The 19,834-nt window shown below is 52.8% G+C and overlaps 1 protein-coding gene and 2 long non-coding RNA genes across 3 annotated transcripts in view; 1 reads left to right on the top strand and 2 right to left on the bottom strand.

Annotated features, from left to right (window-relative positions):
• Positions 1–11,752, top strand: part of DIRAS1 (DIRAS family GTPase 1) — a 140,273-nt gene extending 128,521 nt beyond the window's left edge. Inside the window, exon 3 of the transcript XR_014559743.1 lies at positions 11,740–11,752. The gene's annotated coding sequence lies outside the window, so the exon portion shown is untranslated. The remainder of the gene's footprint in view (positions 1–11,739) is intronic.
• Positions 1–19,834, bottom strand: part of LOC310835890 — a 230,989-nt gene that overhangs the window by 135,236 nt on the left and 75,919 nt on the right. The gene's annotated exons all lie outside the window — the stretch shown is intronic.
• Positions 11,056–18,243, bottom strand: LOC310835905. The gene is made up of 5 exons (XR_014559783.1): positions 17,851–18,243; positions 16,809–16,888; positions 14,803–14,963; positions 12,832–13,080; positions 11,056–11,187 (listed from the first exon to the last, which is right to left on the bottom strand). It is a non-coding gene; the product is annotated as an uncharacterized lncRNA (long non-coding RNA).

Here is a 19,834-nt window from a genome sequence, read left to right as displayed (position 1 = left end):
ACTTGGGGGGAGAAGAATGTGAAGGGGAAGTCAGGAGATGGGAGAGACCCAGGGAGGAAGTTCACCCCACCCGAAATCCTCTCAAAGCTGGCCGTCGCCCCAAGAGTCACCAGACCAAGTCACCTGCTGCAAAGGCCAGCCTGGGGCCAAAGGTGAGAGCGGCTGAACACTGGCCGCTGCAGAGGCCCAGGCGACTCGAGGAAGCAAGCCCAGCCGTACACTCTGGGGAAAAGGGACAGGGAACTGCAGCGGCAAATCCATAGCTCCGTTGGTTGGAGCATGGTGCTGATAACACCAAGATTGCAGGTTCAATCCCCATAAGGGACAGCTGCATATTCTTGCACTGCAGGGGGTTGGACTAGATGACCCTCAGGGTCCCTTCTCACTCTATGATTCTATGAGTCTATAGGATCATAGTAAAAAAGAGGAATTGCAAGCTGTTTTGGAAGGATTTGGCAAAGGGCATCGAAAGCCCCACTTGATGGTATTGAAACTACTTCATCTGGTTTCTGGGCCTGTGTCCCCCAAGACATACGCCAGACCCCCAAGGTCTGCTTCCATGGAGGGAGACAAAAACTAGACACTTTCCCCCCAGACTGGGCTATGGAAGAGAGAAAGGGGGGAGAAGAGGCCCCCAATGCACCACTGAGAACTGCTAAAAGGCCAACTCCTGCAAGGCAGGAAGATCAGGCAGCAGGAACCTGGAAACTCTGTGTCCCACACTATGAGACTTGGGATAATCGGAATAAGCACAGTGTTATGGCTGTTTTATGTACCTTTCTTGCAAATCTGGGGGTTTCTCCCGCCTGTCATTTGCAGCCTACAAAAGCCCAGCCAGATGGGCAGGGTATGAATAATAACTATTATTATTATTATTATTATTATTATTATTATTATTATTATTATTATTGAAAATATATTTTAAAACACATTTTGAAATAATTAATCCTTGGGAAGAAGTGCCCTTGCATCCTGCTTGTGGGTTTCCCATTAGGGGCATCTGGGACTGGGCTGGATGGGCCCCCTTTTGGACTCTTCTTCTGTCCTATGGAACCTCCAGACCCAGAGGCAATCTATCCCTATTCCTTGGTCCTTAGGGGTGTTTGGCCACTGGGAGGACAGGATGCCAGACTGGACATGTCCCCTTTGGCCTGCTACAGAGCCTCCTTGGACAGAGATGGTCTACCTTACAACGCTGGAGAACAAGAGCAGGAGGAGGCTGCTGCTCTCACAACCCACTGGCAGGTTTCCCTTTGAGATGTCTGGTCCAGTGAGGACAGGGTCCTGGACAGGATGGGTCCCCATTCTGCAAAATGCGCTCACCCCCCCCAAAAAAACAGCAATACATCCATCCCTATAAATTCTCATATGCAAACTGGCACCGCCCCCTGCCTTCTTCTTTTGCTCAAAGGGCCCCCTAACATTTATGGGTGCTTCCTCCTCCTCTGATGGTCCTCCATGCAGTGGGTTGGACTAGATGACCCCCGGGTATCCCTTCCAACTCCAGGACTCTAGGATTCCTCCTCCTCTGGCCTGCCCTCCTGGGAGCACCCACTCCCTGTGGCAGGGGGCCAGAGCAGGCGCAGGTGGCCAGGCAGAGGTCGGCTGGGACGCTCCCTTCCCTCCTGGGCACACGCTCTTCCCTCCAGCGCTCAGCAAACACAGGCCAGGCAGCTGCCTCTCTGCACACCCTGATCCTCTGCCAGGAGTTCCCACAGTGGTGCAGCTGGGCCCTTTCAGACTCTGGACCTGATGGGCAGATCATGTGTTCTGCAAATTGCTTCCAAAAATACCAGGCCAGGTGTCTATGGGTCCGGCTCAAAGGGGTTCCATCTAACATCCTGTCCTCCCAGAGGCCAGCATTTTCCCTGTCCACCCTTTCCATGCCTGGCATCTCCTCTCCCTCGCCTGTTCCCCTAACGCTGCACCCCGTTCCTCTCAAGGCGTCTCTCCATCTTCCCCTCAGTCTTTGGGGTGCCCTTTCCTGACCTGCCATAGCCAGGGAGGGCCTGGCAAAGCCAGTCCTGCCGAGGATTCACATGCGTTTCCGGGGACCTGCTTCCCTGCAGAGCCTGTGCAGGTTAAGGGCAGAGCTGCTTGCCCGCAGCATTGGCACCCAGGCCAGCCTCGCCCACAACCTCCCATCTGCCCAGATTTCGGAGCCCAAAGCAGAGAGCAGAGGACGTTGCCTCCTTCCTCTGTCCCTCCCTGCCCAGCCTGGGCCCCTGCCAACTGCTGACTCAGTCCTCTGGCTGCTGCCTGGTTTCGGCCCAGCAGGATCTGCAGGCCGGCAGAGAGGCTGGCCATCCTCCTCCTCCTCTTCATCTCGGGTGATGGGGCAGATTCTGCATCCCAGCTGGGACCCAAGAGTTTGCCCAGGTCTTGATCAGCCGAACTCCGGAGAGCATCCACTGTGCCCTGCAGAATTTCTCAATTATTCATTTAACCCAAATATCTTAGAAATCCCCAAGTCACATTACAACTTTTTAGTCCCCTCATTTCAGGAGTGTGAGAGCTGGAAGATTTGGCGCTCCCTCTTGCTGCCAGAAAGCTCTCCCTAATTTGCAGAGGCTTGCTGGCAAATGGAGAACTCACTCCTGCTGCCTCCAATACGATGCAGCGCAAAGCATTGAGCAAGGGCATAAAGAGTCTAGTCCTCACTGTTCAGAATGAATAAGAACATAGGCAGCAGCCAGGCCACCCACCCACCCACTCGGGATAAGACGTCCTTTCCCTGCACTGCTGTGGACTGTGATTTAATCTGAAGCTGGGGGATAGAGAGGTCTGAGGTCCCTGCAGTGCTGGAAATAGCGTGATCCCCCGTCTGAAATCCCAAAGAGCTGCTGCCAGCCAGTGCAGGCAATGCTGATGCAGATGAGCGGTTGGTCTGATGTGAGACAAGTTCTGCATTCCATGGTCTGCGTCGCTTGAATGCAGTCACTTGGCTGTTACTCATGCAAAGGTTCTTGAAGACTGGGCGCATTACTCAACCACCTGAAGCGCCTGCAGTTCATCCAGGAACTCTGAGTGACAGCCTTCGATCCAAGGAATGCTCTGATGCTCTGCACATGTGGAAGAAGAGCAGAGAGGGACCACAAGGGGCCTGCACGGAATAAAGAGGAGAAACGGGCAGAATATGCAAGCGGAAAGAGAGAAGAAGGAGATGCTAGGGCTGCCTGGTCATAGAACTGTATGGTTGGGAGGGGTACCCAAGGGTCCTCTAGTCCAGCCCCCTGCAGGGCAGGAATCTCAGCATTGTGCTTGTTGCATGAAAGACTCGGCACAGTTCCCTGCGCTGCCCACAGGCCCAGCGTTGTGTCCATTGCACTCCCCCCACAAACCCCACACTCCTGCGCTGTGAGAAGCCTGCCTGCCTGCCTGCCTTTGGGTCTTCTCGGCTGGAAGCCAGCGGCCGCCAAAGCTCAGACAAGCCGAGGATTTTATGAGGCAGCCTGTTCCTAGACAGCTGTCTGGATCCCACCCTCTCACTCTCCATGTGCCAAGTCTGGAGTGGGGCTGGAGGAGCCCCAAAAGGGGGCCTGGCTGCGGGGGGGGGGGGCTCTCTTTGCAGCCTCCCCAGAGGAAGTGGCTTGTCTGCAGTGGAGACACCCTGGCAGGCGGCGACCGTGAGGGTTTTGCTTGGTGCTCAGAGTCTCTGGCCTGGGAGATGTCTGGGGTTCGGCTGCAGCCAGACTGGGTGGGCGGCGGAGAAGAAAAGAGAGGACTCATCCGGCCAGGCAGCCAGCTGCGTCACTTGCCAGAGCCCAGAGGCTCAGCTGGTGGAAGCAGGGAAGCCTCGTCACCCCCAGGGCAGGTCAAGAGCAGGAGAACTTCGGAAAAGCCTGGACCCCATCTGGTCCATCCTCCTGGGCTCACAGGGGCCAAATACCCCACAGAACCCAGGACTCCAGATAGACTGCCTCTGGGCCTGGGGGACATCTCTCCCAGCCTCCCCTTCTCACCATGGGAAACACGTGAGCAGGATCCGAGCACAAGAGCAGCTCTTCCCTCCTGTGGTTTCCAGCAATCAGCATTCAGACTGTGGAGGTGACATCATAGCCATTGTGAACCTCCCTGAGATTGTTTGATGGAGGGCAGTATATCAACAACAACAACAATGGCTAATAGCCCTCTCCTCCTCCACCCAGGCTGGCAGTCTTCCCTGCCTCCTGTGGGAGGGAGTTCCAGGGTTTAGCTGTGTGCAAAATAAAGAAGGACTTCCTTTGGTCATTTGAATGAAGTTGAGAGAAAGTCACCCAGATGGGATGACTGTTGTCTGAGCTTATCATGCCAGGGAATCCGTTCCTCTGACCACAGCTAGACCTGGACATTCCCATCCGGCTAGACGCCCTGACTCAGGCAGCAGGGGCGTGGTGCGGCAGTGGATTCGGGAGACCCCTGCGTGGGCTCTGCGGCCTCTCTGTCCCGCGGCTGAGCTGGGAGGCTGTGCGGTCAGTGGGCGAGAGGCCCAGACAGCCATTCCTTCCCGCCAAGCGTCTCACGAGAAACCAGCGGATAGGAAAACACACATCTGGTTCTGCTTAGGCACAAGAAATGCTCTGTTGCAGCGGCTGATCCTCTGGCAGTGGAGGAGAGCAGAGCAGCTGTTTGGCATGCAGAAGGTTTGATCCCTTGGGGCGCCTCCTGGCAGGGCTTGGAAGAACCCCCCCACCTGCAACCCTGAAGGAATGCTGAAGGTGGGAGATTGCTGAGCTGGATGCTTTGGCTGAGATTCCTGCACTGAAGGAGGTTGGACTAGATGTCCCTTGGGGGTCCCTTCCAATGCTGGATTCTATGGTTCTACAAGGGGCAATGAGCAGCTGGCTGCATTTAAATCCACCCTTTATCAGAAGCATGAGGACTTGACTTGACTTCACTTGATCTGTATTGCAGATTCCTGCCTTGCAGGGGACTAGGCCTCTTGGAGATCAGGTTGCTAAGACTTGTTGTTGCTGTTGCTGTTATTGTTGTTCACTCAGTGCACAGGATTCTTTGGAGAGAAAGAATGAATGCACTTTGGACATGCTCCAAAGGAATGGCGTGTCCTCAGCCTGTGCCTTGTTCTGGCATCTGTCCAGAGCATGTGCGATCATACCCTGACGCAACCCTGCCAGGACGGCCGGGATCTGCACTGGATCTAGTTTCCCACGATCCCTTCCTCCTCCTTGCTGCTGCTGCTGCTGCAGGGCTGAGAGCTTCTGTGGCAAGTCAGCAGCAGGATTCATGCCAGCTGGCCTTCGTCACCCCGCTTGCGTGTATGCGCTCGGGGCCTTACGTACTTTGTGGAGAGAGCCTGAGGCTCCCAGATCTCCTGGGCACGGGATCCCTAAAGAAGGCGAGGAAGAATCCTTTGCGGTGAATCACCTGGCTGGGCTCTGCAACATGGTGGGAACTGCAGGGGCAGATTGTCTTTTCTTTGGGGCAGAGACAGTCACATAGTCCAGTGGGGAGAGCACCTGCTTGGCATGCAGAATGTATTTGCTTCAGTCCCTGGCAAGGCTTGGAATTGCCCCAAGGCAGAAATATCAAAGAGCTGCTGCCCACCAGTGTAGAGATGTTCTGAGCTTCTTGCGTTTCTGTTTAAATCAAAAAATGGTTTGGGAGCATGAGGTCTGGAGCATTGCAGAGCAGCTGCTTGGCATGCAGAAGGCCTCAGGCTCAATCCCTGGTAGGACTGCAGGCAGGACGGGGATTTGTCCCCATTCGGAAACCCTAGATAGCCAATGCTGCCAGCCAGTGCAGACAGCACTGCTCTACATGGACCGTTGGAACGGGGCAGCTTCGATTCTGCATTCTGTGCAGCATCAGAGATTCAAAAGCAAATGTTGCAGGGCAGTGATTTGGAGACCACCTTGTCCCAAACCCTGAGAGGGGCAGGGAATGCCAGGATTTGGCTAATAATAATAATAATTTGTTGTGTTTGTTGTTGTTGTTCTACGGGGCTGCCCCACTTACATACCCAGATTGGGGGCTGATCCAAAGCAGCAGGAAGCCCATGAGCAAGACCGCCTTTCCTCTGCCCCCTGCAAGCTGGCATTCTGCAGCAGGCAGCTCCTGAACATGGAGGCTCTACTAATGGCTTCAGGGTGTTTCCATCACTACCCCTGGGGAGGTGCTGCGCAGAGGGGAGAAACGGGCGCCTTGCCAACTTCCCTCGGGGTCTCTTTCCACCCGTCACCCGGTTCCTCACAGGCGTGGGAGAAGCACCTGCCTCCCCAATTCAACCCATGAGTGCCTTCCAGGAATCCCCGGCTGCTATTTATAAAATTGGCCACTGAGCCTGGGAACCTAGAGAGCTGACTCTGCCTCAAGCTGTGACTCACAAACACACATGAGGAGATAGAATCACAGAATGGTAGAATTGTTGGGAGGGACCTCTGAGGGTCATCTAGTCCAACCCCCTGCAATGCAGGAATCTCAGGGGGTTGGGCTAGATGACCCTCGGGGTCCCTTGCAGCTCTACTATTCCAGGATGTCAATAACGGCATCTGGTTGGCCACTGTGAGGGCAGGAGTTTGGGCTGGATGTGCTCCATTTGGCCTGATCAGGAGGCACTTCCTACCTCAGTGATCTCTGGGTTGTGGGTTTGATTCCAGCATTGGGCAAAATATCCCTGCATTGCAGGGGGTTGGGCTGGATGGCCTTTGGGGGTCCCTCCCAACTCCACTGTTCTGTGAGGCCATGCCTTGGCAGCAAGGAGAGTTCAGCTCAGGGCTGCTGCACCCCTCCCCTCCTTCTCTAGCTCCCTTGGTGAGAGCCTGGTGCTGATAACGCCAAGGTTGCAGGTTCGATCCCTGCATAGGGCAGCTACCTGTTCCTGCATTGCAGGAGCTTGGACTTCTGTGATTTCTTTGATTTCCCTCGGAGGAAGCCAAGGCAGTTTAGAGGAGCCTGCCCATCTTCCCACACTGGGAGAAGCTGCCAATGTTTATGCCACAGCGAGTCAGGGGGACGCAGGTGGCGCTGTGGGTTAAAGCCTCAGCGCCTAGGACTTGCCGATCGAAAGGTCGGTGGTTCTAATCCCTGCGGCGGGGTGCGTTCCCGCTGCTCGGTCCCAGCGCCTGCCAACCTAGCAGTTTGAAAGCACCTCCGGGTGCAAGTAGATAAATAGGGACCGCTTACCAGCGGGAAGGTAAACGGCGTTTCCGTGTGCGGCTCTGGCTCGCCAGAGCAGCGATGTCACGCTGGCCACGTGACCCGGAAGTGTCTCCGGACAGCGCTGGCCCCTGGCCTCTTGAGTGAGATGGGCGCACAACCCCAGAGTCTGTCAAGACTGGCCCGTACGGGCAGGGGTACCTTTACCAGTCAGTAAGAATTCGGGGGGGGGGTGTTGTGGGTCAGCCTGGGGGGTCTCAGGTGGGGGGATTGTTTTCCCCTGGGAAAGGAAGCCGGTGGCTGCTGCGTCCTGGAGGGAGCCCTGACCCCCGAGCAAAGGGGTCCAGTAAGGCGAGCAGGAAACCAGTTTGGGAAATTGTATTAAATTGAATTCATTCAGCTTGATTTGCAATAATTTGGCAAGCTAAGAAGAATAATTGGCAAAAAGGGGGGTTTTGCAGATGAGCAGCGGCCAGCTTAGGCCTCCTCTGGACCCAGAGGGGGGAGGGGCAGCGTTGTCGTGACCGCCCCACATGACAGAGAGGCTGCCGGCTGGGCCCTGATGTGGGATCTGCTCTCCTCGGAGACTGACGTTGGCCTGTGCTGTTTGCACGGGAATGTGGATTTGCAGCCCGGTGAGGGGGGAAGGTCACCTGGCCCCGTCCCTTGGGGGTTTGTGCCAGCTTTCCCCCACCCCTTGCGGGACAGCTCCCTGGGGAAGCCGGTTTCGCACTGGCAGCCCCCAGTGAGGAAGAGCGGAACTCGTGCATGGCCATTTACGCCCAGGGTTGCCCACACTGAATGGGAGCTTCTGCCCACTGTCTTTCTTAAAATAAACCAAGATGCTAGTCCTCACTATTTTGAGCAAAGGATGGAGAGCATTAGTAATGGGTCACCTGGAATTTCAGATCCTCCCAAACTGGTGCCAAGGTTTAGTGCTAATTTTGTGCCGTGAACCCCATGTTTCATATAATCATAGAGTTGGAAGAGACCACAAGGGCCATCGGGTCCAGCCCCCTGCCAAGCAGGAAACACCATCAGAGCACTCCTGACATATGGTTGTCAAGCCTCTGCTTAAAGACCTCCAAAGAAGGAGACTCCACCACACTCCTTGGCAGCAAATTCCACTGTCAAACAGCTCTCACTGTCAGGAAGTTCCTCCTAATGTTTAGGTGGAATCTTTTTTCTTGTAGTTTGGAACCATTGCTCCGTGTCCGCTTCTCTGGAGCAGCAGAAAACAACCTTTCTCCCTCCTCTATGTGACATCCTTTTATATATTTGAACATGGCTATCATATCACCCCTTAACCTCCTCTTCTCCAGGCTAAACATGCCCAGCTCCCTTAGCCGTTCCTCATAAGGCATCGTTTCCAGGCCTTTGACCATTTGGGTTGCCCTCCTCTGGACACGTTCCCGTTTGTCAGTGTCCTTCTTGAACTGTGGTGCCCAGAACTGGACACAGTACTCCAGGTGAGGTCTGACCAGAGCAGAATACAGTGGCACTATTACTTCCCTTGATCTAGATGCTATACTCCTATTGATGCAGCCCGGAATTGCATTGGCTTTTTTAGCTGCCGCGTCACACTGTTGGCTCATGTCAAGTTTGTGGTCAACCAAGACTCCTAGATCCTTTTCACATGTACTGCTCTCAAGCCAGGTGTCACCCATCTTGTATTTGTGCCTCTCATTTTTTTTTGCCCAGGTGCAATACTTTACATTTCTCCCTGTTAAAGTTCATCTTGTTTGTTTTGGCTCAGTTCTCTAATCTGTCAAGGTCGTTTTGAAGTGTGATCCTGTCCTCTGGGGTGTTAGCCACCCCTCCCAGTTTGGTGTCATCTGCAAATTTGATCAGGATGCCCTTGAGTCCATCATCCAAGTCGTTGATAAAGATGTCGAATAAGACCGGGCCCAAGACAGAACCCTGTGGCACCCCACTAGTCACTCTTCTCCAGGATGAAGAGGAACCATTGATGAGCACCCTTTGGGTTCGGTCAGTCAGCCAGTTACAAATCCACTGAGTGGTAGCATAGTCAAGACCGCATTTTACCAGCTTCTTTACAAGAATATCATGGGGCACCTTGTCAAATGCCTTGCTGAAATCAAGGTAGGCTACATCCACTGCGTTCCCTTCATCTACCAGGCTGACTATTGGTGATCACAGCATTCATGCCCCCCTTTGCAGTCAATTGGACAAGGTTGGGTTTTGGGGTGTCCCTGTGGCCGCTGGTGTGAGTGTCAATGACTCAGTTTTGTGGGCGATGCAGAAAGCGGGGTTCGCAACACAAAATGGCACAAAACCAGCACAGCACTTGGCACCAGTCTGGAGCCAATGAAATCAGGTTGTCACCCCGGTTGGAATGTCAATTGCTCCATTGGGGGGAGGCACAAAACGGTACAAAGCTTGCCCAAAATGTTGGCATCAGTTTGGGGCGATCCAAAATTTTGGGGTCACACATTAATGGAGCTAGGGTGGCTTTAGAGCGAGTGCATCTCGCTCAGCATTGCTTGCACTGACTGGCAGCAGCAGGTGTAGGTGGTCCCGGTCATACCTGGAGATTGAACTGGGACCTTTCTACATGCCAAATAGGTGTTCCACCCACTGAGCTTTGCAGCCCTTCCCACAATCTAGCATCAGGTTGGATTTGCAAATGTGCCAGGCCTTTCCATAGAATAGTAGAGTTGGAAGGGACCCCGGCGGTCATCTAGTCCAGCCCCCTGCAATGCAGGAATCTTTTGCCCAAGGTGAGGCTCAAACCCACAATCCTGAGACTCAGAGTCTGGTGCTCTTTTGCATCTTGGAATATTAAGTTCAATTTGTGTCATGTAATTATGATTCTGTTGGTTTTATTTCCAATTGCTTTCCCAACCATCCCCAGCCTGGGATTTGCCTTGCGGCAGGCGGAAAACCAACAGGTGCAGCTTCTGCCACTGTGTCTGTGTGCAGGAGAAGCCTCTTGCATTTCTGCCTGCTGAGCAGCACAGGAGCCCCTGCCAGAGGGGAGCATTTGGGGCCTTGTTTACCTCTCCGCAACACACCTGCGCCGGTGCGTGTCAGAACCCGTCACCCCTGACTCAGGTGCTTCCGCACATGCGGCCTGGGTGCGTCTCCCCCCCCCCCGGATGGCTGCACAGATCCTCTCCCAGGAAGCCAGAGCCTCAGAACTCATTGCCACTTGATGCCCCCCTCCTTCACAGCTGGAGCACTTCCTGGGTGCCAGAGGGAGCCGCCCCACCCTTCCTGCCCTCCCTCTCTCCCGCCAGGCATCTCACATTCGCCACCCGCCCCACCAAGTAAACAGGCACCCTGGCCAGTCAGGATGGCTCCTCTGTCTGGGATGGGTGCCAGCACAGCAGACCAAGAGCACCCCAAGGCGCCTGAATCCTGAAATGAGGAGAGGGCAACCAGATTTAACTGCAGAGCATGGCAGTTCCATAAAGACATGAGGAGTAGCACCTTGTTTCTAGTAGGGGGCTGGTGGCCGCTGACAGCTCTGCCTCCCTCCATGAATTCCTCTTGTCCTCTTTTAAAACCACTCAAGTTGGTGGCCCTCATGACACCTTGCGGGATCTCAGGGTTGAAGATAGAAGAGCCTGGCTGCAGGATCAGGGCCCAAAGCAGTCCCAAAGGGGCCTCCTCTCTTCCCAGGGGCTGAGTTCCCATAACAAGCTGCCCATCTGACTGGGCTGCTCCAGTCACTCTGGGAGGCTCCCAATAGAATATTAAAAACACAATAAAACATCAAACTTTTTTTAAAAAACACACACTATGGAATCATAGAGTTGGAAGGGAACCCCAAGGATCATCTAGCCCAGCCCGCTGCAAGGCAGGAATCTCAGGTGGCCATCCAACCTTATTCATTTTATTTAGGACTCTGAATGTCTGGTGCTGGGGAGAAGCAGCATCGGGAGAGGCAGTGTGCCCAGGATCGGGCCCGGGGGCAGTGGGCCATGCCAGAGCAGAGGCTGCTTGGCTGCCGACCAGGCCTGGCTCCGCGGGAACCTGCTCCCGGCTCTCTCCGGAAGGAGGAGGGCCCTTTCCTGGAGACATTGCTCAGCGTTTTCTGTGTCTGGGAAGCGTTGACTCAGCACCAGCCTTGAGGAAGAAAATTGGGGAAGAGAGAGAGTTGGTTCCCAGAGCAAGGGGAAGGAGTTCCAGGTGCCGCCCCCTCCAGCCAAGGAAAGCAAAGCCTCCCCTCCCAGGGAAAGAGCCCAGCTCAGGAGGCCTGTGTGCCTGGACCCATCCGGGGCGGGGGGGGGGGGTTCTTTTTGAGGGTGCACAAGGACCCTTTGCAAGCAGCTTCATTTATTTCTCTTTCTTTTGTTTACTTATACTGCCCTTCATCCGAGAATCTCAGGGCCGTTCACTGAATGCATATAGGCAGCCATGCTTTGCAGGCAATATGCGCCAGGGTTGCCAGGTCATGGAATTGTAGGGTTGGGGGTACCCAGGGGTCATCCAGCTGAACCCCCTGTGATACAGGAATCGTAGAGTTGGAAGGGACCTGAGAGAGTCCAGCATCACCTCATGTCATAGAATTGTAGGGTTGGGCGGGACCTCCAGGGGTCATTCAGCCCAACCCCATGAAATGCAAGGATTGCAGTGAAAGACTTCTTGACGGGTGGCCTCCCAGGTTCCGCTTAAAAGCTTCCAAGGGGCAGAACTCACCACTTCCAGCAGCATCCCAAACCCTAAGATTTCAGGGCCTGAACCTGAGCCGGGGGGGGGGTGTCTCTGCACAAAAGACTTGAGAGTCCCAAGCGCTTGCATGGAGTTTGGGTGGTCTGGTGCAAATCCACCACCAATGCACTTACTGTTGCAACAACTGCATGTTGCAGAAAATACACCCCAGGGTGGGGAGGGGCAGCAGGGGAAAGACCACCAGTCTAGTCCTCCCTTGGGTAGGAGGCTCATTTGCAGGCTGCCTTCTGAGCTGATAAGGTGACTCTGCTGATAAGAAAGAGCTGCATCTTCAAAGCAGGCATGGACTTTGTCTAGTCTTTGGGGTCCCAGTGCTAATCATGTCTCTCTTTCTGTCTGCAGTTCCTGACATCTCAGAAGCCTGCCGGGGGGGGGGGGGGGCTTCCTAAGCATGCTTTTAAGTTCCCTTAATAATTGCATAACCCCCTCCTCAGCCCCTGAAAAAGATTCTCCTGGATTAATAATAATAATAATAATAATAATAATAATAATACCCCGCACATCCGGCTGAGTTTCCCCACCACACTGGATGGCTTCCAGCACATACAAAAACAGTGGCCCATGTTGCCTGCCATCCTGCCTCACAGTGGCCAAAGAGTCCTAAGGATCTAGGAATCGAGATAGACTGCCTCTGAACCTAGAGGTTCCATAGGAACATGGGAAGAGCCTGGCTTCACATCAGTGTAGCATCCTGTTCTCACAGTGGCTGATCAGATGCTTATTATGGGAAACCCACATGCAGGGTTTGAGTACAAGAGCAACTCTCCCCTCCTGCAGTTTCCAGGAACTGAGGAACTGGTAATCCTAAAATCCTAGAATGGTGAAGTCGGAAGGGACCCTGGGGGTCATCTAGTCCAACCCCCTGCAATGCAGGAACAGGCAGCTGCCCCATAGAGGGATCGAACCTGCAAGCTTGGCATTATCAGCACCAGGCTCTCACCAGCTGAGCTACACAGAGCCATCGCCCCTTCCAGCTGTGGAGGCAGAGAAGATCTATCCTGGCTCATCACCTCATGATGCGCCATCAATTTATCTCACCCCCTTTCTGAACCTTCCAAGTCAGTGGCCATCAACTGTCTCCTGGAGGAGGGAGTTCCACAGGTTAACCACGTGCCATGTGAAGAATTGCTTTCTTTCACAGAGCTGTAGAATTGTAGACTTGGAAGGGAACCCAGGAGTCCTGTAGTCCAACACCCTGCAGTGCAGGAATCTTCTGGCATTCGGCTTTGTGAGATGCAAACATTTGTTGGACAGTAACAGATAAATAAGGTTCCAGACCTCATGCTCCTGCGAAAGAAGAAGAGTGGACCCCATCATGTGCCCAAGCTTTGCATTTTCATTAATGCGCAGCAAGATGCACTGAGTCCTTCTGCCCTGGGATGTCTGGCCCTTTGCTCAGCCGACGAAGGGAGAAAGCCGAGGCGAAGGGCCAGCCCAGTCCTCCCTGCGGCTGCCAAACTGTGCTTGTTTTTCTGGGGCCCCACCCTGCACCTCACACGTCTCCCGGCAAGTCACCCTTGCTGACACCCAAGCGGAAATCCGGTACCGTGCGGCAGAGCCACTGTTGGCCCCCCTCGCCAAGAGAACCAGGCTGCCCAACCGGCTTGGCAGGGGAAGCTGAGCAGGCCTCTTGGCCCCAATCCCAGCATTTCCACACACTGCCCTTTCACCGGAGGAGGGTTTGGCGGTGCCATCGCTCCTCTCCGAAGGGAGAAGGCCTGAGATGTGTTTTTGAGGCGTTTGGGTGCCTCCACAAGAGAGCATCGCCTCTCAGGGAATGGCCCTGGTTTTAATAAGTTATTTTCTTCTGTCTTACACTCCCCCCCCCCAATGGCTTGCATTGCAGGAATCATAGAAATATATATGGAAGGGACCCCGAGGGTCATCTACTCCAACCCCCTGCAAGGCAGTATTCTCAATTCAAGCATCCATGAGAGATGGCTGCCCAACCTCTGCTTTAAAATGTTCCTTGTGCAGGAGCAGATCTCCTTGGCAGAGTGCCTGCTCGGCATGCTCCATCCCCACTGGCAGCATCACCAGGCAGGGCTAAGAGAGGCTCCCGGGTCTGAAGCATTGGAGAACTGTTGCTGCCAGTCAGTGTGGAGCAGCCCTGAGCTACATGGACCAAGCATCTAACTCACTGTGGCGACTATTGACGGCACTCTTTTGTGCAGAAGCATAGTGTTTGGAGCCTTGGCTCGCTTTTACACGAAGCGCTGTAGCTCGGTGGTCCAGCACCCTGAGTCTGACACCCCAGAGAGCCTTCACGCTGCCAGTCAGAGCCGAGAACACTTAGCTGACTCAGCATGCAGCCATCTGCTATCTTCCTTGTTTATGAACTGCCATCAGATTTGTCATTTTCTCAATGGCTTGCCTGGGACTTGAGATGCCCAGTTCCTCCAGAGGTTGTGGAGTAAACATATTCAGAGCATGCCCTTCTTACCCAAACCGACATGTTGCAAGAAACCAGGGAGCAGCGTCACACCCAGAGCAACGCCTTGCAAAATGGGATTTATTTATAGCACGCTGGAATGAGACATTTCAGGCCTGACTACATCTGTATATGTATATTGTTTTCTTTTTTTCCTAAACAAGTACAGCTGTACTTTAAAAAAAAACACCATGTAAACAAACTGTCTTGCCAAATGCAAGGTGCTTCTTTTAAAACTTGGCCTTTTTCATAGATCCATAGAATTGCAGGGACTCCCAAGGGTCATCCAGCCCAACCCCTGCACTGCAATCACAGGAAGCACTTCCTCAAGGGTATGAAATGAAATTTAGAAATGAATTATTTGGGGCTCTCTGTCTCCTGTTTTGTTGCTGCCTTTCTTTTCCGTGAACCCCCTTTAAACCCCCCCCAAAAAAAACACAACCCACCCACCCACTATTAAATTAATGATAATAATTTGGCAAGCTATAGGCATCAGGCAAGTCAAACAGGTTTGCATATGGCCTGCATAATTCCCTCTGCCTTTTGTTACTCATGGCAAGCAGAAACCTTTTGCTTACTCAGCCGCCCTCCTGGCTCCGGATCTGTCACGGCACGTTTCCGTCTGCACGCTTCCAAGTCTCTGTGGCATGAGGGCTAGCAGCTTAGGTTGTAGTGGCTGTTTTGAACTGGAAGCCAGCAACTCTCCCGAAGCTGCATTGCGGCTCTGGTTCCGTGACTGCTGGAGTCACAGAAAGTCAAAAGTAGAGTGGTGATTAGATAGATAGATAGATAGATAGATAGATAGATAGATAGATAGATATAGATAGACAGACATACATATTATTTGACTTACAACTCCCATGACAGTTGGCAGTTGGGAGCGGGGAGGGGTGCTAATCTGTGTTGCACAGGACAACCCCCCCCCGCCCCCGCTATAAGACACATTAAATGATTCCTTGACTTTTGCAAGTTCCTTTTCTGTTGCTTTGAAGGGTCAAAAATCCCAAATGCAGAATGTGAAAAGGTTGCCCCGAATGATCTTAAATAGTTTGGAGACCTGGGCACAAGCTAACAAAATGAATTTCCATAGGGACAAATGTAAGGTTCCTGCACTTAGGCAGGAATAACCAGATGCACAAATATAGGATGTGGAACACCTAGCTCACTAGCAGGACATGTGAAAAGGATCTCGGGGTCTTGGTGGACCACAATTGCTCACAAAGGACACAACTTCCTTTGCACCCGTCCAGATCAAATGAACCAACAACCTCCCAGCTAATTGATCCCTCTCTCATGCACAAATCCTGGATCCTGGGTGTGTGCTGGGTGGAGAGACGGAGCCGCAGTGCCAATTTCCTCTGGGGACATTGGCATGGGAGCTGCCTGATGTTTTTGCTGCTGCCCATCTGACTAAGCATCTCAGGAAGAGACTTTCCCTTCACAAGCAGAAATAGGTTGTTATTATTATTATGAATTAACGCTGTGGGGTGTGTGAGAGAGCATACTTTGCAAAAATATATTCACATGGCAGCAAGGCTCCATCCAGCATAACATCCTGTTTCCAGGGCTGGCTAACCAGTTGCCCAACCTGGGAAACCATAGCTCAGAGGTAGACTGCTCTTTGAGGTGGAGGCTCCATTTTTAGTGGCCATGGCTCTTTTGGCAAAGCTCTTCTTAAAAAGATAAGGAAAGCCTTAACCCCTTCTGCCCGCCTTAGCACTCAGGGGGTCTGGGGGGTCACTTTGGGTTTTAAGCCCTCATGTGAGCACCTGGAATTGGGACCACCAGGAATGGACTGGAAACTGCTGAAGTCTCAGCCTCATAATTACTACCCCCACCACCAAATGGCACAAAATTCACATGAACAAGATTCTCCTTCCCCCTATCAAGCAGAGACTAGCTTTGTTCAAGAGCCTAAAAGGACTTCCTGGAAGGGCAGCGATAAGGCCTGCAGAGCACATTCCTGGTGGCTACGGAGGACCCACATTTGTGCCCTTTTGGGGTTTATCTTGCTGCTCCCCAGACAGTCGCCAAGAGCCTCCCAGACGCCTCTTCTCTGAGGCTTTTAGGGCCTGTCAATCTGGCCTCTCTTGTTGATTTGGAGCAAAAGGCCTTGCTTTGAAAGCAGGATGGAGAGACAGGAGGGGTGGGGAACCAGGGAATTATCCTCAAATGCTTTGGGCTATATTTAGACACAGGGTGGGATTTTCCCTCGCTCTCTCAGAAATGGAAGCATTTTAGACCATTTGTTGCAAGCGAAAAATGCACTCTGTGCATGCACAGGTGCACCATTGCACATTATTATTTCAATTTGGTTTTCTGAGATAATATTGCAGAGGGGGTTGGGCTGGAGGGCCCCTGGGGGACCCTTCCAATTCTGTGGTTCTATGATCCCCTGATCCTTGGGAGTTGGAGTTCATCTCTGGGCAGGTGAATGCAGGTGATAGTTTGCAATGCAGGTTCAGATGCAAAACAACTCCAGGTGACTCTGGCTTCCGCCACTCCAGACCCGCCCGTGCCCAGGCCAGGAAGGGGGTGTGCCTTCACTTCTGTTTCCTGCCCCGCCTGCTCATCCTCAGCTCACCTGGAGGCACACCTGACTCCCGGCAGCAAGCTTCCTCTCTGCATCTCTAGACAGGCTTACAGGAAGTCAGCAAAACATCCCTTTAAAATAATAATAATAATAATAATAATAATAATAATAATAATAATAATAATCTTTCCAAAGAATTTACAACATTTTCTGGTTTACAGTTAATTAACCTTGGGCTACCCCCCCAATCCCTCCATGCTTTCCCCAATTTTCCAATTAGTGCTGCATATTATAGTCATTCTATCTATACCTTTTCCACAATGGTACTTGAATTTAAAATGTTTACAATGTTTTTGAAAAATAATTTACAAATACTTTCCAATCCTCCTTGACTCCTGCCTTATCTTGGTTTCTGATTTTATTTGCTAAACTTGCCAATTTGGCATATTCCACCAATTCCATCAGTTTCCAAGGTCCTGCCACCTGCCAGGTCAGGAGGTGTGGGGTGAGCCTGTCACTTCCAGGGCATCAGGGTTGTCTTGCAGCTGGATCAGGCCCCCCAAAGACCCATCTAGCCTGCTCTCACAGTGGCCAAACAGCCCTGAGAACCCAGGAATCAAGATAGACTGCCCCTGGAGCTGGAGGTTCTGCAAGGACAGAAGAAGAAGGTGGCTGTTAAGCCAGGCCAACGGGGGACCCATCCACCCAGACCTCCTGCCTGTGCAAAGATTTGGCCCCATTAATTGGAGCAAAAAAGGTTTGAGCTCTTATGTCCTGGCAGATGATATCTGGAAGGAGAGGCAGCGAGAGACCTGCAAAACAAAAAGAAAAACTGCTCAGAGGATCCTCCCCCTCTTGCAAACCTTAATGGGATCAAAGAGGGGCTGCATCCAACGTTAGCCCTACTCAGAGTAGACATGCTGGAAGGACTGTAGATAACTCACTGAGATCCATTAGTTTCAGTGGATCTACTCTGAGCAGGATGCAACCATCCAAAATCACCGAAAAACAGGATTCTGCCTTCCCTAAATGCACCAGGAATAAAATTGCATTTTTTCCTTCCTGTTGCAAAACAAGCGCTGAACTGCCTGACATTTGAGGTTTCTGGTTTAGAAGCTCAAAGAGCTTCTCATGTTTTCCCAGAGCTGCTCTTTCAACATCTTTCGGAGCCTGGCCCCAATCCAAGCTGGACTTGTTTTGGAAAAGCCCAAGAGTGACTTTGCTTTCTCCTCCTCGGCTGTACAGAACAAACTTTTCCTAGGAATTGCTCATGTGACTCTTCTTGCAGCCGAGAGAGGAAAAAACGCCAGTCTGGGGAGAAAGGAAGGAAAGAGGTTAAATTAATGGCCATTTATTTAAAGACACAGATAAGGTGCAAATTGCTAGTCCCTGCTGTGTGCTACATGTCCCCCCAAATGCACCACCCCTCTGCCCCTCACCTGCCCTCTCCCCAAGGGCCCAGGTGAGCACAAGGTGAGGACTGTCCCTTTGCAGGGAGGGGGGAGGAAGGAGAGGCCGTTCCGGGGCAGGAACACCAAGAACCGTCAGGCGCCTTGCCAAGAGGCCAGACAGTCCACGCTGATAAATAGGCCTGCAAGGAGGAACATGGCGGACGGACAAAGTGGGCGGTGTCCTCGGCTGCCCTCATGGCTTATCCGCAGTCCCTCAAAACACTGCTCCTGGTACAGCTTCATGTGGCCTGAGTGCAACCATGCACCCAAAGCACATTCCCTGCCCAACCGAAGAGTCCTGGGAAACAATCCCAGGAATGATTATTTCAGGGGGGAAGGATGTGCTTTAAATGTGCCCAGCCGGCATTTCCCATTCAGAACCATGAGGAGTGGATTCTTAACTTCATTTAAAAGCGGTGGGTTATAGTTCCACAGCAGAACGCCTGCTTTGCACACAGAAATTATGTGGGCGTCTCCAGGTAGGCCTGGGAGAGTGCCCTGAGTCTGAGACCCTGAAGAGCTGTGGCTGCCAGACGGTGGACTCAGTACTGAGCTAAATGGAACTGGGAGTAAGGCATCTGCCGACATCGCAAGCCGGAAGAAGGGAAGAGTCCCTGCAATAATTTGCAGCCAACCTCTGCCAGGCTAACTCTTGCAAGATGCAGGCAGAGTCTTCTTCATATACAGAATAAACAGCCTGTGGTCCTCCTGGAGATTCAGTCCCTCCCAACCCAGAGATGGCCAGCAAACCTTGAGGACTTCAGGTCAGGTCTGGAGGCTGGGCAACCCCCAACTGTGGGCGACTTCTGCAAGCAGAGCAGCTGTCCTGCCCTCCCCCTCCTTTCTGCTCCTGCCACCTCCTCCCTCTGCAACTGCCAGAGGCCCTTCCTGTTTTGCAGGCTCTGTTTTCACCTCTGCTCATTAAAGGGAGGTGTCTGCTCCAGCAGGACGCCTGGGTTCCTTCTCCCAGGATCCTGCTCCTGGCCACGTGCGGGGGGGGGGGGGGGAGGTATCCAGCTCTCCCTGCCTGCCTCAGTTTTCCCTCCACCCTCCAGGAAGTGGGCCTCATTAAAGCAGGCTTGCTGCTGTTGTTGCCAGGAGCCGAGTGCGAGGCTTGTGTCATGGGGCTGTGCCCCACTTGCACTGGGGAGAGGCGTAGGCTATTTCTGGAAGTGAATACCTGACCCATAATGGGCTTATGGCTCTCTCTGTGTGTGTGTTAGAAACCCTGTAAATCCAGCAGGGGAATAATGTCAGTTAATACTGGACCCCAGGGTCTTCCAGGCTGGACTACTGCAATGCGCCTTCTGTGGGGCTGCCCCTTGGCAGATCTATTCAGATCTCATATAAACCCTGCTTTAAATGGCGAGGAAGAGGCGAAATGACAGACACTTGTAAAATTATGAACACACACACACAGCTTTTTATATTTTATTTTTAAAAGTCAAAGTTTCGGGAGGGGAGTCTGGAATATCCTTGGGAGATCTGAGGGGTCCCCCTCCTTAAATGGTTGCATTTTGTAGCTTCATCTCTGAGTGCAGGGGCTGGGGGGTCCCTTTTTTTAGGGGTCATGGGAGGTCTCTGCATTGACACACACACACAACACACACATACACACACCCCGCG

Source organism: Podarcis gaigeae (assembly GCF_964106915.1).
Source record: "Podarcis gaigeae genome assembly, chromosome: 18".
Classification (NCBI taxonomy): Eukaryota; Metazoa; Chordata; class Lepidosauria; order Squamata; family Lacertidae; genus Podarcis; species Podarcis gaigeae.
This window is presented reverse-complemented; position numbering and strand designations above follow the sequence as displayed.